We start from the raw sequence: 15,790 nt of genomic DNA on the forward strand, positions 1-15,790 counted from the left end.
GACAGGCTGCTGAAATGACAGCTCAGGATTTCACACACGGGTGCACCGTAGTCACAGGGGAGTTCCTTTTTTTTATTCTCGTTCTACTATTAGGTTTCAAACTTCCCCACTGAGTGGATATCCTCAAGCCATGCTAGGTATGCTTAGTTATGCATTGAACTTACAGAGTGGAACTAATCCAGCAATTCGGCTTCAGATACAGAACAAAGGGAAATAAGCCCAGTATCAGGTGAATGTTCAAGGCTTTGCAAAGCAAAGGCGAAACAGAGTTCTAACCACACACACTTTGCCTATCTGCAAGCAGCTCAGCTAACAGGGTAGGTGATGGTGATCAGGACTGTGCCACAACGGTCCTATGTTCAGTTTGGTGCCCTTTCTAAATGTTAGGAACCTTTCCCTCTGTAGCTACTATATATTCTGGAAATAGGTTTGTCTGTCTGTCAGTCTGTTCTCCATTGGCTTGTCCACCTCTTGAGATATTGTCACCTAGCTTGGCAAAACATCTCCCAAGGTCGCAGCAGCAGATGTTGACGTTTGGATGCCGGGCGCCATTTTGAATCAATATGGTGGACCAAAACATGACTTTGGTTTGACATTGCCTGGCTTTTGGCGTGATAGGTCCAAACTGGTACATCACACTATATATATATATTTAAAATCACAATATTTTATGGTTTCTGCAAATGCCCAGGCAGAGCTGCGGACTCCCTGCTGATTTAATAATACAACAGAATTGCCTAAAAGATGAGGAGATGGAAACCTTCTCCAGGCATTATCAATACAGGGAAAGAAACACATGTGGGGGGGCAGCAGCAAGGGTGACTGTGGTAACTCTACCTCATGCCTTTTTATTATTATTTACTGAAATTATTTATATGCCGCCTAACTACAATAGCCTCTGAGCAGTCTATTAAGATATGATACAAAAAATAAAAATAAGTTAAAACTTTAAAATCGAACTCCCTGGAATAATAATTTAATGTCTTTCGTAGGCACCAGAAGTGCAACCAGAAGGGGGCCTGTCTGAGCTCAGCTAGAAGGGAGATCCCTTAAATTGAGCCCCCAAATCTAAACACATGGCTCCTGGTGGATCCAAACCATCAATCCCAACCACGACTGCCTTGAAGACTTCAGTGATTGGGCAGGGATATTTCTGTTTGTTAGGGGCTCCCCGTGTGGTTTGGAACCCTGCTAAGAAAGACTGCCTGCTTCACCCACTCAGCTGCCCTAAGTTGGAAGGCAATGGAAGCACCTCCCTCTCACTCCTGCTCACATGTTGCCTTCCTCACACCTTGAAGAGAGTATGCTTGTTGTGGAGGATGAATCTGCACATGTATATAAAAGTGTTAAGGTCAGTTTATTTATATGCCACTTTTGCACAGCAAACTCTGCCCAAAGCAGGTCACATCAGGAGAACAGGAAGATGCCTTACAGCGATGTCCAGCGGTCCCTCCCATCTATTCCCAATCCATATCTCTTTCATCTGCCTTACCCGTAAATCCTTTTTTCCCTGTTTCCCCATTAATCTGCATGAAAATTGCACACAATAGTCCATATTTAATACAAATTTAAAACATGCTTTTCTAAGTGTTTTCACTCTCTCATTATTATTATTATTATTATTATTATTATTATTATTTACACATTGTATTTTTTTGTGGGAGGCTGAAAAATCCACTTGAACATCTGGGAAGTGTGACAGTCATGGAAAATTAGACATTAATCTGGGAGGTGCGGATCAGATCAGCTGGAATTCGCCAAGATAAAGTTCTTCTAACATCAAGGTGCTGGTGTCTTTGGAGGACACCTGAGAGCTGTGCTACTTTTTCCCTGTCCAGGAGTACCCCGTGGAAAGTTCCATAATACAAGCATAAATCCTTGCACTGACAGGATGCATTATTTTGATAATGCCCTGAGTTTCTATTCCCCATAGCTTCAGTGGGAGAAAAAAAAATACTTTAAACCTTAAAATATATGCAGCTTTTAGAGAACCTGCACTTGTAGCATCCCTGCCCGTTCCCCCTAATTAAAGATAAATATACAATTGTTTTCTCATTGTACAATCTGCAGTGCCTTTGAAGCAGCAGAACCAGTCTGACCGCACGCACAAGTCAAGGAGGCTTTCTACAGAAGAAAGCACACCCATATTTAGTCTCCTTTCAAATCAAGTCTGAAATCCATTTTGAAGATAATCCTTTCCAGATTGTACAAAACCTGGGTTTTATTCTTAGCGCTAAAATAGCACGGTTTCAGAGGTCGCATTTGCTCATTTGGGTGGCTCCTTCTTTAAACTAGTGGTGGAAATGCATAAAACCAATGAAAGTCGACTGTGCACATAAAGGAAATGTAGACCCTATAAAATAAACAATGCCTCTTCTTCTTCATCACCACAGCATCATCTGAAGGATATGGGCACCGTGTTAAAAAATTGCCTGCTGAATGCAATCCCTATGACATAATCAATAATCACATAAAATGTCTTGGCAAAAGCTATTTCAATAACTTCATCAGCTGGCTTTTTGATGCCCTACTGATCCAAATTCAACCCCTGTGGGAAACCCTAGGAGTTGAGCCAGACATGGATTTGGCTAGAGGCACTGGAATAAAATGGAATGAGGAAATAAAGTAATTTAATTGCTTTGGCTTTCCAGCTCAGGAGATCTGTATTTAAGCCACAACCAAGGCACTCGTTTTCCCCCTCTGTGGATTCCCCACTGCAAATGCAGAGCAAATATCTTGTTGGTCTGTACTGCAGTCTATGGTGCTGCTATTTTTAGAAAATGTTGCTTGGCTTGACTTATGGCTAGTAGTGACTGGTGTATAAAATTGGCTTTTTCAGATCAGCTTGCCCCAGCATGTCACTGGATCCTAGGGCTTGTCCAAATGACCTGTTTATTGAGCATTCATCCTGATTTGCTTCCACAAAGCTTACACGGATGTTAGATGATATCCAGTTTTTTATTGAGCGTTCATTCTAATTTGTTTGTGGGAGTTATATAGCCATGAGCATTGATCTTGATATGTTTGCAGGGTGTTTATGCATCTTCCCATAAAATATTCATTCATCCCACACTCTTCAGTGCCTTTCCTAACTGCAAAAAGTTCTTTTAAAAAGTGGATTTGTTCTAGGATGACAGAGCACTTTAATCCACTTCAATTGTGCAATGCTAAATTTCCAGCATGCCCTTGAATATCCTCCTGAAAATAGTGACAGCCTGGAAACACACCTAATATTCTAGAATTGGAAAGTCATTTTTTCACAGGTTCATTGTGGACCACAGATCTGCGTGAGAGAATATACACCTCTGATGCAATTCAACAAAACCTAGAAACATCTCTCTGTAAAGCTAGCTTATTTCCAGATGCTTCAATTTTCCCTAGGATATGTTGGCATGGGTTGGTTTTTGTCATTTTCACAGGTCTGCAAAAACACACACACCAAAAAAACAAAAAACAAAAACAAATGTGTGTGAGAAAATGATGCCATTTTTTTTTCTTTTCTGAATTCTAACAACTCCTGCAGATAAATCAGTGAGAATTACAATGCAATCCTGGGCACATCCACTTGGAGGTAAGGCCCACTGTTGTTCAGTGTTAAGTATGCACTGTTCATTTCCTTCCTTTCTTCTGTCTTCTGAATGGTCTTCCACTCATGTGTCTCAAAAGCTTCTGCTTTGGAATCAGTGACTTCATTTTGCATTTAAGTCTCAAGTGGCAGATTTGTGAAGATGCTCAGTTGTGTGAAGCATCAGAAAGAGGTGTGATACAATGAAAGCTGCTTATCTTCTCCTTTGATCCAAGGGAAAGGGTGGGAAATGGCAGAGAAGGGAGCAGGCCAGGCCACTCAGCTAAAGGCTACAATTACTATAGCAACCTATGATGGGTGATGAGGGGTTGTGGTAGTGGAATGTAGGATCGTCTTGTTAGAGGCGTGTGGTGGGAAGGATATCTGCCAAATAAGAAATGAATTTTTGATTCCAGCACAACGCAACTACTGAGAATTTCTAACCATGCTTGATCAGCCACCACCCACTCTGACAGCAAAGTGCATCAGCAAATGGAAATGAAATTCCTTGATTCAGCATCTGACCTCTTAGCACCAACGTGCCACTTTAAAAATTCATCAATGCACTCCTTGGAGATCCTTCTTGAAAGGAAGATTGCCAAACATGAGATTTGCACTTCTTCACACTTGTCAGATCCACCTTGCTGGGTCATTGGCTGTGAGCTTATATGTCAGACTTGTCCATTTGCCCTCTTTTTTAAAAATTAATATCAGTGGAAATGGTAAGTCTCTGATCTCTTGGGCAGACCTTGTCATGTGAAGCTAGCAAGGCAGGAGTGCTGTTGTGTCCTTCACTTTCTTATCAGTCATACCTAGCTAGGATGTGTCCGTAATGCAGCATTAATGCGCATGTGGGTCCCACAGATTCCATTTTTTTCTGTGTGCGCTTTTGTCCATGTAAAAGCACTTTTCATTCTATACTTCCGAAATCTATTTCACTGCTTCCCATCCACTAGTGGGCAGTGCTTGACGGGATGGATGGATCTGTGCAGCACAGTCTTATCCCCTTCCCTCTGTGATTCCTTCCTTGCCTTTCAATCAATGTCAACCAGACAATGATGATCACCAGAAACTAAAATAGTTAAGAGTGATCAATTAAACAAGGCAGGGTTGGTGGTGGGTAGCACAAGCATCCTGGCATTGGCAAGATGACACATGTAAGAGAATACGATTAAAAGTGAAAATTTTATTTAAGCCACAATTGTCCGATAAATTGAAATTCAAGGAGAAACTCCAGCAGGAAGTGAACGAATTACCATTTATGGGGCAATTAAGTAATATTACCTGCAGGTTGAATCGAGATTACAGTTTTAACAAAATAAAAATAAAAAATAGCACATGTTAATTAGTGTATCAGTGCCAGGATTTGTCATCACCAATGCTGTGGCCCTTGCTAACTGATCACTGTAATTATTTAACATCGCTGCCTGGTTTTTTTGCACTTCATTTCCTTCTGAACTTGCTCCTCTGTGTTCCCACCCACCAGAACACCATATGTGTGTCTTCTTGCACATTTAGGATTACTTCATGTGCTGGATGAAATGGACTGTGGTTCATGAAAGCTTATGCCATAATAAATCTGCTTGTCTTGAGGGTGCCACATGAATATTTGTTTTTGCTGCAACAGACTAACATGGCTAACCTTTTGGAAACTGTTCTTTTTAAACAAGCGTTTGATGTTTAATTGATTCTCTGTGTGGGCTGGTTGATGGTTCTTAGATGTAGCCAGCTTATTACGAATGTTACATCATTTTTAAAAAGTCCATCTATTTGATGCACTTACGGCTTTTATTAAGTTACTTTTTATGACTGCAAGCAGCTTTGAAGACAGGGGGACAGAAAAGTTGTCATATACACAGCCAAATCCAAATATATTTCCAAGTCAGGCTGCTTCTATGGGAAATGAGGAGAGCTGTAAAAAAAGCAAACCACGGCCACGTCCATGTCAGCAGTATTATACCACTTTAAACAGCCACGGCTTCCTCCAAAGAAATCTGGGAGCTGTAGTGTGTTAAGGATGCTGAGATTTGTTAGGTGATCGCTATTCCCAGCACAGAACTACACAGGGCTAGCCCACCCATGAGGTTTAACAATCACGCTCTCTTCCTAAGGAACTCTGGGAACTGTAGCTCCGTGAGAAGAATAGGGGACTCTAAACAACTCTCAGCACCCCTAAGAAACTATACTTCCCAGGATCCTTTGGGACTGTCTACTGCCTTAAATGTATGGTGTGGGTATGGCCCATCACTTATAATAATAATAATAATATTTTTTTATTTATACCCCGCCCTCCCCAGCCAAGGCCGGGCTCAGAGCGGCTTACAAGCAATAATAAAAACAAGATGAATGATTGCAACTTAAAAACAAAAATAAAATACAACATTAAAATAATGGAACATTAAAATATTAAAATGTAGCCTCATCGCAGGAGGAGAAGGAAAAGAAAAAAGAGAGGGAGGGAGGGAATCAAATTGGCTCCAAGCCAAAGTCCAGGTGGAACAACTCTGTCTTACAGGCCCTGCGGAAAGAAATCAGATCCTGCAGGGCCCTGGTCTCACGAGGCAGAGCGTTCCACCAGGCCAGAGCCAGAGTTGAAAAGGCCCTGGCTCTGGTTGAAGCCAATCTAACTTCCTTAGGGCCTGGGACCACTAGGGTGTTGTTATTTATGTACCTTGAGGCTCTCTGTGGGGCATACCAGGAGAGGCGGTCCCGTAGGTACGAGGGTCCTAGGCCGTGAAGGTCAAAAGCAGCACCTTAAATCTGACCCTGTACTCCACCGGGAGCCAGTGCAGCTTGAAAAGCACTGGGTGAATATGCTCCCATGGCAGAGACCCCGTGAGGAGCCTCGCTGCAGCATTCTGTACCCGCTGGAGTTTCTGGGACAGCTTCAAGGGCAGCCCCGCGTAGAGTGAATTACAGTAGTCAAGCCTGGAGATGACCGTCGCATGGATCACTGTGGCCAGGTCGGGGCGGTAAAGGTAAGGGACCAACTGCTTGATGCGGCGAAGGTGGAAAAATGTCACCTTGGCTGTTGCTGTAACTTGCGCCTGCATGGAAAGGGAGGCGTCAAGGATTACACCCAAACTCTTAACGGAAGGCAATGACACTAATTGGGCCCCCGCAAGAGAAGGGAGTTGGTCCCTCATCCCCATGCCATCCCGACCTAGCCAGAGGACCTCTGTCTTCAAAGGATTTAGTTTCAATCGGCTCCCACGAAACCATCCAGCCACAGCTTCCAAGCATCTGGTCAGTGTGTTCGGGGCCGAGTCGGTGTGGCCATCCATCAGCAGACAGAGCTGAGTGTCATCAGCATATTGGTGACAGCCCAGCCCAAAGCTCCGGATAATCTGGGCAAGGGGGCGCATAAAGATGTTAAAAAGCATTGGGGAGAGAATTGCGCCCTGCGGCACTCCACACACCAAGGAGTGGCGCGACGACATTTCCCTCCCTAGTGCCACCCTCTGTCCCCGACCAGAGATAAAAGAGCACAACCAGTTACGGGCTATGCCCTGTATCCCCACGTCTGCGAGGCGGTGGTCCAGAAGATCATGATCAACCATGTCAAAGGCTGCTGACAAATCTAAAAGGATCAGCAGTCCTGACCCGCCTCAATCCAGCTGTCTACGGAGATCATCTGTTAGGGCAACCAGAGCCGTCTCCGTCCCAAAACCAGGATGGAAACCAGACTGAAATGGATCTAATGCCGATGTTTCCTCCAGAAACCTACCAAGCTGTTCAGCAACCGCTCTCTCAATTACCTTATCCAGGTATGGAAGATTTGAAACTGGGCGGTAATTGGATAGGTCTAAGGGATCTAATGAAGTTTTCTTTAAGAGTGGACACACCACTGCTTCCTTCAGTTCCCCTGGGAATGTCCCCGTGTCAAGGGACAAATTGATAATTTCAACCAGGGGGGTCTGCGCAACATCTGGACACTCCCTAATCAGCCAAGACGGGCACGGATCAAGGAGGCAGGTGGTGGGCCTACCAACTTGGAGGAATCTATCCACATCAGTAGGGAGTATCCGATCGAAATGGTCCAGCACTGGACCTGAAGTCAGTCGAGGGGCCTCCAGTTCAGTCACTGTATCTAAATTGGCAGGGAGGTCACGGCGGAGCAACAGGACTTTTCTCCTGCCTTATGGGGCAGGGATGCAGCCAAATCAATTCTGTTGCATTGAACATTACATTACACATTGAAGTACATTACATTAGACAAAAGAGTATGTCTCACCTAATTCAATACAAGGATCCAACCATGAGTCTGGAATCAGATTATAAAAACATAAGAGGATTCCTGCTGCATCAGACCAAAGGCTCCAAGGATTTCTGCACCCTGTTCTTATGGATGCTCGTGGGAAGTCTGAAAGGAGGGTATAACGGAATGCCAAATGGCATATTTTAACCTGTTTGGAATTCAGTGAGAATGTGAACTTGCTGAAGCAGGAGATTCCAGCAACAAAGATTAAGGCCACCAAGGTTTATTATCATTAAGAAGCTTGTCCTTCTATTTGATGGTATTTTCTGAATGTTTTCCCCCTGCATCTGTGCTGAAAACAGGAGTATGTATATAAAATTTGGATCATGTCTTTCTTTTCTTTTCAAAAAGCACGACACTGGCCTCTTAATATTTAAAAAGGACATGCAAAATATGATCCAGATGTCACTGGCTTATGGCCATTTTATCCTGCCATTTTAGATTTGGAAAACTTTATTTGACTAGGAACAAAAGCTAAATCCCACTGCTCATTTCCATAAAACGCCTGAGCTTAGAGGATATGAAAGGATTCCACCCAAAAGGATTTGAAAGAATTCTGCCCAAAGAGGAGTTCAAGAGCCTTGGTAAAAAGAACTACTCACAGGGTTTAAGGTAAAGGGATGTGCCAGGATTTTGATAAGAGGGGAATCATACGAAGTGAGTTGATTTTTCAAATTGCTAATTACCATCTATGTGGAGGACTGCAGCCCTGGATAAAGGCATAGTATTTGAAACATGATGTGTCTAGGTTCACAAAATGCTGCTTTTTATTTTTATTTTGGTGGGGGGTGGAATGGCACTGAAGGGTTGGAAAACAACCCTGCTCTGCAGGAATATTTGCAAATAATCACCAAATTATTCTTTCACAGTAGAATCATAGAATTGTAGAGTTGGGAGGGACCCCGAGGGTCATCTAGTCCAACCCCCTGCAATGCAGGAATCAAAAGCATCCATGACAGATGGCCATGGAAACGCTGATAAAACCTCCAATGGAGAGTCTACTACCTCCCAAGGGAGTCCATTCCACTGCTGAACAGCTCTTTACTGTCTGAAAGTTCTTCCTGATGTTGAGTCAGAACCTCCTTTCTTGTAACTGAAGCCATTGGTTTGAATCCTACCCTCCGGAGCAGGAGAAAACAAGCTTGCTCCATCTTCCATGTGACAGCCCTTTGGATATTTGAAAATGGCTATCATATCTCCTCTAAGTTTACTCTTTTCCAGGCTAAACATACCCAGCTCTCTTGACCGCAAATGGTATTAGTTACGCAGATGTGGTGGTGTGGTCTTAGAGAACAAAATTTACACATCTTGAGGTCACACGCATGTGTGCAAGTGTGAGTTGGAATGTGTGGTTGGGGGTGGGCTGTCTTCCCAAAACAACAAATGGTTCCAATAAAAAATGCCCCTCCTGTTAAGGACGGGGCTTCTTTTCCTTGACATTAGCAGCACTGTTGCCCATCAGGGGTTCTTGTTTCCAACAGCTTGCCTCAGCGAGATCTAATCCAGTGGGCAGCATGTGGTAATCAGAAATGGCAACCTGGCTATCTGCCCCATTAATTACCCCCTGCCATTCTTTGGTCGATTCTGATGTGACATGCTTTGCGCTCAGTGTGAAAAGATTAATTTGCTTTCAAGGGCAACTGCCCCCCAGTGATCTCTCTTCTTTGCTTTTCCCTGATCAAGTTAACCGCCAATAATGAACAGCATCAACTCAAGGATTCTTCAAGAAACACACACACACACACACAACACCCTCACCAAAGTGTTGTACAGAGCGAGTCCTTAAATATGAAGCTGGCTAATTAAATCTATGTATCAGTGTATTTAATTACCGTAGTGCTACTTAATGGACACGTCTCCTAAAGATAGCGTTGCTGCAGTAAATGACACACTTCATCTGCTTTTGAAAGATTGAACAATGGCAAATTATTCAAGGCTTCTGCTGTTCTTCTTCTCAACAGCGTAAAGGGTGAGGCATATCAGGCTTTGGGGCTGGCTGAGATCTGTCAAATATTGCTATTGAGGTTGCAGTTCAGCCACATTCACTATTAGAATGAGCAGTGATGTGGTGTCCTGTACTGGCTGGGAGGGTGGTGTTCTGCGTGGAGGTGATGTTTGTGAGGACTCCCATGTCACAGAACACCTCCTGGGGAAAGCAGCTGTCACTGTGATGATTAGACCCTGCAGAGCTGGTGAGCCAGTTACGACAGTCTGCCTTAAAGATCCACAAATAAATGTGGATCTTGAAAATAAATAATATTTGATGCACACTTCTGTTGAGGCCACCATTCTGTGCGCTAGAGCAGGATTGGAGCCGTTCTCTGTAAAATGTATACTGTCACTTATAATGTATTTTATTTATGCTTATGTTTTTAAATATGCTGCAAGTCACTTGGAGACCTGTATGGAACAAGGAGCTAACAAGCCTAAATAACAACAGGAATAATAATTTATTTCCCTTCTAGTTTCTTTACGATGTAATGAAATAAACTTCTTGAAACCAAGTTCTTCCACCTGTTGATATCTGAGAGGCTCAATGAATGCGGGAGTGAATTATGTGCTTTGTGCTGACTTCCCTTGACTGGCCTCAGGGCATGATCTTGGAAAGATTCCAATTCAATTTTAGCTTGTCCTCGATCCTTACAGTGCCAGAAATGTAAGGTGCTAGTAAATATTAGCATTTAGCACATCATGGCTATGTTTCCTGAGGCAGCAGCTGAGGACCACTGAAAGAACCTCCTTGGCAGAAATAGTTCTCTGCTTCTGCCAGCAGTAAAGATATCCCAAGCTCAGCAAACCAACAAACAAAGCATTTGACCATATCATCATGATTGTTGGCTTGAGACCGTAACAGTAAGTCTTGGGTATCAAAGCAGTGCCAAGGTTAGTTTTGTTTGACCATCTAAAAAAGATCCCACCTCCTCCTAGGATAGAGATGAAATAAAGAGACACTTGTCTTAGGTAAGGTTACCAGATGGTTTTCAAAGAATCTAGGGACACTTTTTTTAAGAGAGAGACAAAAAAAGTTTTTTAAAAAAGTTATTTTTTTAAAAAAATAAGAAATAATCTCTTCTGTGATCTCCTCTGTCGCATGGCCTTCCTCTGGGCCCCGGCCTGCTCTCATTCCCTACTAATAAATGTACAACACTTAAAATATAAATCCGGGGACATTAAATGAAATCCGGGGACATTCCAGGGACAGATTTGTCAATCCGGGGACTTTCCATGGGAAACGGGGACGTCTGGTAACCATAGTCTAAGGGAACTGTTAATTGCAAAGTGAACCAAACGGATGCCATTATTTAAATCATGTAGGCAATATTAGGGTGGAGTGCCTCCCAGACTTATAAGCTAGCTGCCATCCTGCCAACATTATTTATTTTGTACATGTTTGTTTATTACTAGATTCCTTACCCGCCCTCCATCATGAGGTCCCAGGGCGGGTTACAGTAATTTTAAAACACAATATTAAAAACAGATTACAATTAAGAAAATAAGGTCGGTCCTAAAATATATACTTACCTTGTTGATTTATGCAAAGTATTGGTAAAATGCCAATTCATTTGGGTGGTGGAAACCCATGATGTCATAGGAAGCTCGGTACAGCATGGTGGCAGAGGCAATCTTGCTCTCCTGCTGCCATTGGCTGCCCTGAGCCTCCCCCTCCCCATCTCAGAAGGCAGCAGCAGCCACAGTGTTGGGAAGCCGAGAGGCCAACAGAGCCCCACTTGCACTGCCCCACTGCCCTCTACTGCCTCTATTTTAAGGACATTCTGGTCCAAGCCCAGTTTAAGGATAAGGAAGTTAAGAAAGGAGTGTCAAGCCTTTGAAGCTGCTTATCAAAAATTTGCAGCCTCAACAAGCACACAGGTCATCTGGCCAGTCTTCCCCACTATGATAAGCTGCATTTTATTTATGTTTATAGTATTTATTTCTTAATTTGAATCCTTCCTCTAACATTTTCATGCATTTTCATTGCAAGTCTCTGCCCTTCTTTGTCCACTTTTATTTTGCAGCCGTGTAAAGAGGCCACCCTAGCCATGGATGATAGATGGCCCTACAGAGTGAGGTGCAGATAAAAATCAAGTTGGTGGTTATAATTCCCCGCCCCATCCCCTTGCATCCAAGTCAGAAGCGTTACAAAGGAAATCTACCGTGAGAAAAAAAGTTTCCTGTCTGAAAAACAAGATTAAATTATCCATATCTGTATTAGACAACACTCACCATTTCATTGCTTCATTTTGCACACTAATCCAGCCAGCCTCTGCAGCAGGAGATAGGAAACAGTGAGGGCTTCAGGGAAGCAGGACCCGCCGGCTGAGAAGGACAAATATCCAAGAATGTCATTTGCTACAAGGTAGGAGTTGTAGGTATTCTTCCTCCACTTTCATTTTTATACAGCGCTGGTCAATTTCACAGCCCATAGCAATGCTGAATGGGGAAATTGGAAACCAGCAGAATCGATTTGCAGAAGTGAGGTTCTATTTTCTTTTACAGCTCTCTCATCAGAGTTGCTATCATTCCCGTGTTATGTGGTATTATTATCGAAAAGAAGCCTGGGCATTGCTGATAATTGCTAAGAGAGGCTGAAGCCGTCTTCTTAAAGTAAAAATGGAACCACGTTGCCGCACTCCCCAAAGGTGCTGGTTCTGAATGTTTCTTTAGGTTGTCAATAATACATTGGAAGGGTCAGTGCTTAAGGTTCTCACATCAGGAGCCTGTCTAATACTGGCACGCACCCGGAAGCCTCTCCTGCTAAAAATGGAGGTGTGCTAATAATGGAGTTACCCAAGAACTAGGGCAAAGCACTCTACAGATGCGCAAGGGCATCCCATCTTTGGCATTCTTTCATGTGCTAGATTTAAGCATTTATTTTTAAAATGTGTTAGTGGGATTTCTGTTGGACATGAACTGAAGGCAATGTACAATTAACAGCAAGTTTTAAAAAATAGTTTTGAATACATAAAACAAAAGAGAAACAAAAATATAGCTAAATTAGCATAGAAAGGCACAGCATGCTGCTTTCTCACCTAATGCTTCTGGGAAGCCCATCATCAAGAGCATGTATGTGCCAGGCATCTCTCCCGCCCCCATGTTGCCGGCTAGAAACCAATCCTCCTTGCGAAGTAAGCAAATCTCCCCCAACCTGCCCGTCAAAGTACAGAATACCAGATGAGTTATTCTAGTGTTTTTACATGAGTAAAGCGAGATGAGCGCCACAACCCTAGAGTCGTCCGTGACTGGACCTAACAGTCAGGGGTCCCTTTACCTTTTTATGTGGCTATTTTAATGGGTTTTGGTTGTGGGTTTTGTTCTTTTAATACTGTGATGATAATTTTTTTGTTTTTTAGACTGTACTCCACTTAGAGATTTTGGAAACATTAAGCAGTTTATAAATGCTTTAAAATAACTAAACTTATTTACAGCTGCTATACACAACAAAAGCAGGATGAAAAGAAACAAAGAAGCCCTCAAACATTTGTGGTATGAAAAGCTATAGGATTTCAGCAGGAAGTTACAGGACATGCACCAATTGGAAATGAAATGATCCCAAAGCTTTTGCAGACCCAAACAGTATTAAAAGCAGGACCACAAATAACTACCCTCATACTCTCATGAGCACAAATCATCATGGATGCACAGTAAAAAGGATGCCTGAAGGGGCCCTGAGACACACTGTTTATTATTGAAATAAAATTATATTTTATTTATATCTGAAAGTTTCAAAGCACAGTCGATCCTCACAGCATCCCTGATCTGGTGAAACTGAAATACAGTGGCTATCTCAAGGCCACGTGCAGCTGAAACCTATGCATGTTTATCTAGAAGAAAATTCTACTGTGTTGAATAGGGCTTATTCTCAGGTAAGCATACAGGTCAGTCCTGAGAATTTTCATGCGTGAGGCCCAGCTTTATTTTTATGTACTTATTTTACAAAGTGTATATTTAACTTGACTGGTTTGTTGTTGTTTTTTAAGAAAGCCTCAAAGCCGTTTACAAAAAGAACAGAACATCTTTTTTAAAAAAACCAGTTAAAAATGGATATTTAATCACACACAAAATTAATTAAAATCAACGGATAAGCTAAAAACCAGTTTAAAACACAGGTCAACATCACATATGTCTGGATTGGCTTGCCTAAACCAAAGTGTTTTTAGGATCATAGAATTGTAGAGTTGGAAGGTACCCTGAGGATCATCCAGTCCAACCCGTTGCAATGCAAGAATGTGCCACTGTCCCATGGGGGATTGAACCTGCAACCTTGGCATTACCAGCACTATGCTCTAACTGACTGAGGTGCTGGAAAGCGTGCAGCGAAGGTGCCTGCCTGATGTCAAACAGAACCAAATCCTCAAAGGACGAGTAGGATGCAGCACCTGCAGCAGTTATGTAAAACGTTGTGACAGGAATCACTACTATTATGCTAAAGGAAAAAGAACACTACATTGAAAACCATTCCTATTTTCTTCTAGGACTCTTGATGCACTCAACTCACTAGCAGAAAATACCGTATTTTTTGCTCTATAAGACTCACTATTTCCCTCCTAAAAAGTAAGGGGAAATGCAGTGAATGCAGGCTGCGCAGCTATCACAGAAGCCAGAACAGCAAGAGGGATTGCTGGTTTCACTGCGCAGCGGTCCCTCTTGCTGTTCTGGCTTCTGAGATTCAGAATATTTTTTTTCTTGTTTTCCTCCTCCAAAAACTAGGTGCGTCTTGTGGTCTGGTGCGTCTTATAGAGCGAAAAATATGGTAATAATAATACAGTGGTACCTCGGGTTAAGAACTTAATTAGTTCTGGAGGTCCATTCTTAACCTGAAACTGTTCTTAACCTGAGGTACCACTTTAGCTAATGGGGCCTCCCGCTGCCGCCAGAGCACGATTTCTGTTCTCATCCTGAAGCAAAGTTCTTAACCCCAGGTACTATTTCTGGGTTAGCGGAGTCTGTAACCTGAAGTGTCTCTAACCCGGGATACCACTGTAATAAAAAATTATTTATACCCGGCCCTTCTGGCTGGATTTCCCCAGCCACTCTGGGCAGCTTCCAACAAAATATCAAAAACAGAATAAAACATCACACATCACATCACACCTCATTCCACTGAAATGAGGCTGTATTTTAATGTTTTAATGTTGTATTTTAATCTTGTTTTTAAGTTGTATTTCAATCAATCTGTTTTTATATCGGGTGTCAGCCGCCCTGAGTCTGGACTTGGCTGGGGAGAGCAGGGTATAAATAAAAATATATTATTATTATTTATTATTAAAAATTTCCCCAACAGGGCTGCCTTCAGATGTCTTCTAAACGTCAGATGGTTATTTCTTTGACATGGGAGGGCGTTCCACAGGGCGGGCGCCACTGCCGAGAAGGCCGTCTGCCTGGTTCCCTGTAACTTCGCTTCTTGCAGTGAGGGAACCGCCAGAAGGCCCTCGGAGTTGGACCTCAGTGTCTGGGCTGAGCGATGCGGGTGGAGAAAACCTTCATTAGGAATAGCAAAAGCCTCCGACTTACATTTTACTTACGTTTCCACACACAGAAAAAATGTATTATCTTATTAAAACTTATTAAAACTATGTAAACTTGTCGACTTGACAAATATATCGTGTGTGTGTATATATATTCAAACACACATATAATATAAATGTCATATTTATGTATATAAAATTAATAATGCTGTGAACTGCCCTGAGAACCTGGGATCAAGGGCGGTGTATACAAATTTAACCAATAAAATAAAATTAATACGAACGGCAGCAATAATAAACCACCGCACCCTTTGATCCAGAGCACCAGCCCTGGCCGAAGCACATATACCGGGCCACACTCAAGTCATCCACCGCGACTTCTGCGGATTATCTCCTCAGAGCAGCGAGCCACCCGCTTGGCGAAGAGCCTCGCGCTCCCTTCAGAACTACGATTCCCGAGGTGCACTTCGCGGGAGTCCCGCGGCTGCGACTAGGGCGGAA

At 42.8% G+C, this 15,790-nt stretch overlaps 1 long non-coding RNA gene across 3 annotated transcripts; it reads right to left on the reverse strand.

Moving 5' to 3' along the window:
* Positions 1-1,224: 1,224 nt before the first annotated feature.
* On the reverse strand, positions 1,225-15,764 carry LOC310757366. 3 transcript variants are annotated; one of them, XR_014545110.1, is made up of 4 exons: positions 15,598-15,764; positions 12,048-12,140; positions 7,800-7,928; positions 1,622-3,421 (listed from the first exon to the last, which is right to left on the reverse strand). It is a non-coding gene; the product is annotated as an uncharacterized lncRNA (long non-coding RNA). The 3 variants fall into 3 exon arrangements; XR_014545111.1 differs by lacking the exon at positions 1,622-3,421 and adding an exon at positions 4,732-5,477; XR_014545109.1 differs by lacking the exons at positions 1,622-3,421; positions 7,800-7,928 and adding an exon at positions 1,225-1,325 and having other exon boundaries at positions 15,598-15,760.
* Positions 15,765-15,790: the final 26 nt, after the last annotated feature.

This window comes from Podarcis filfolensis (assembly GCF_964270895.1).
Source record: "Podarcis filfolensis genome assembly, chromosome: 2".
Taxonomy (NCBI): domain Eukaryota; kingdom Metazoa; phylum Chordata; class Lepidosauria; order Squamata; family Lacertidae; genus Podarcis; species Podarcis filfolensis.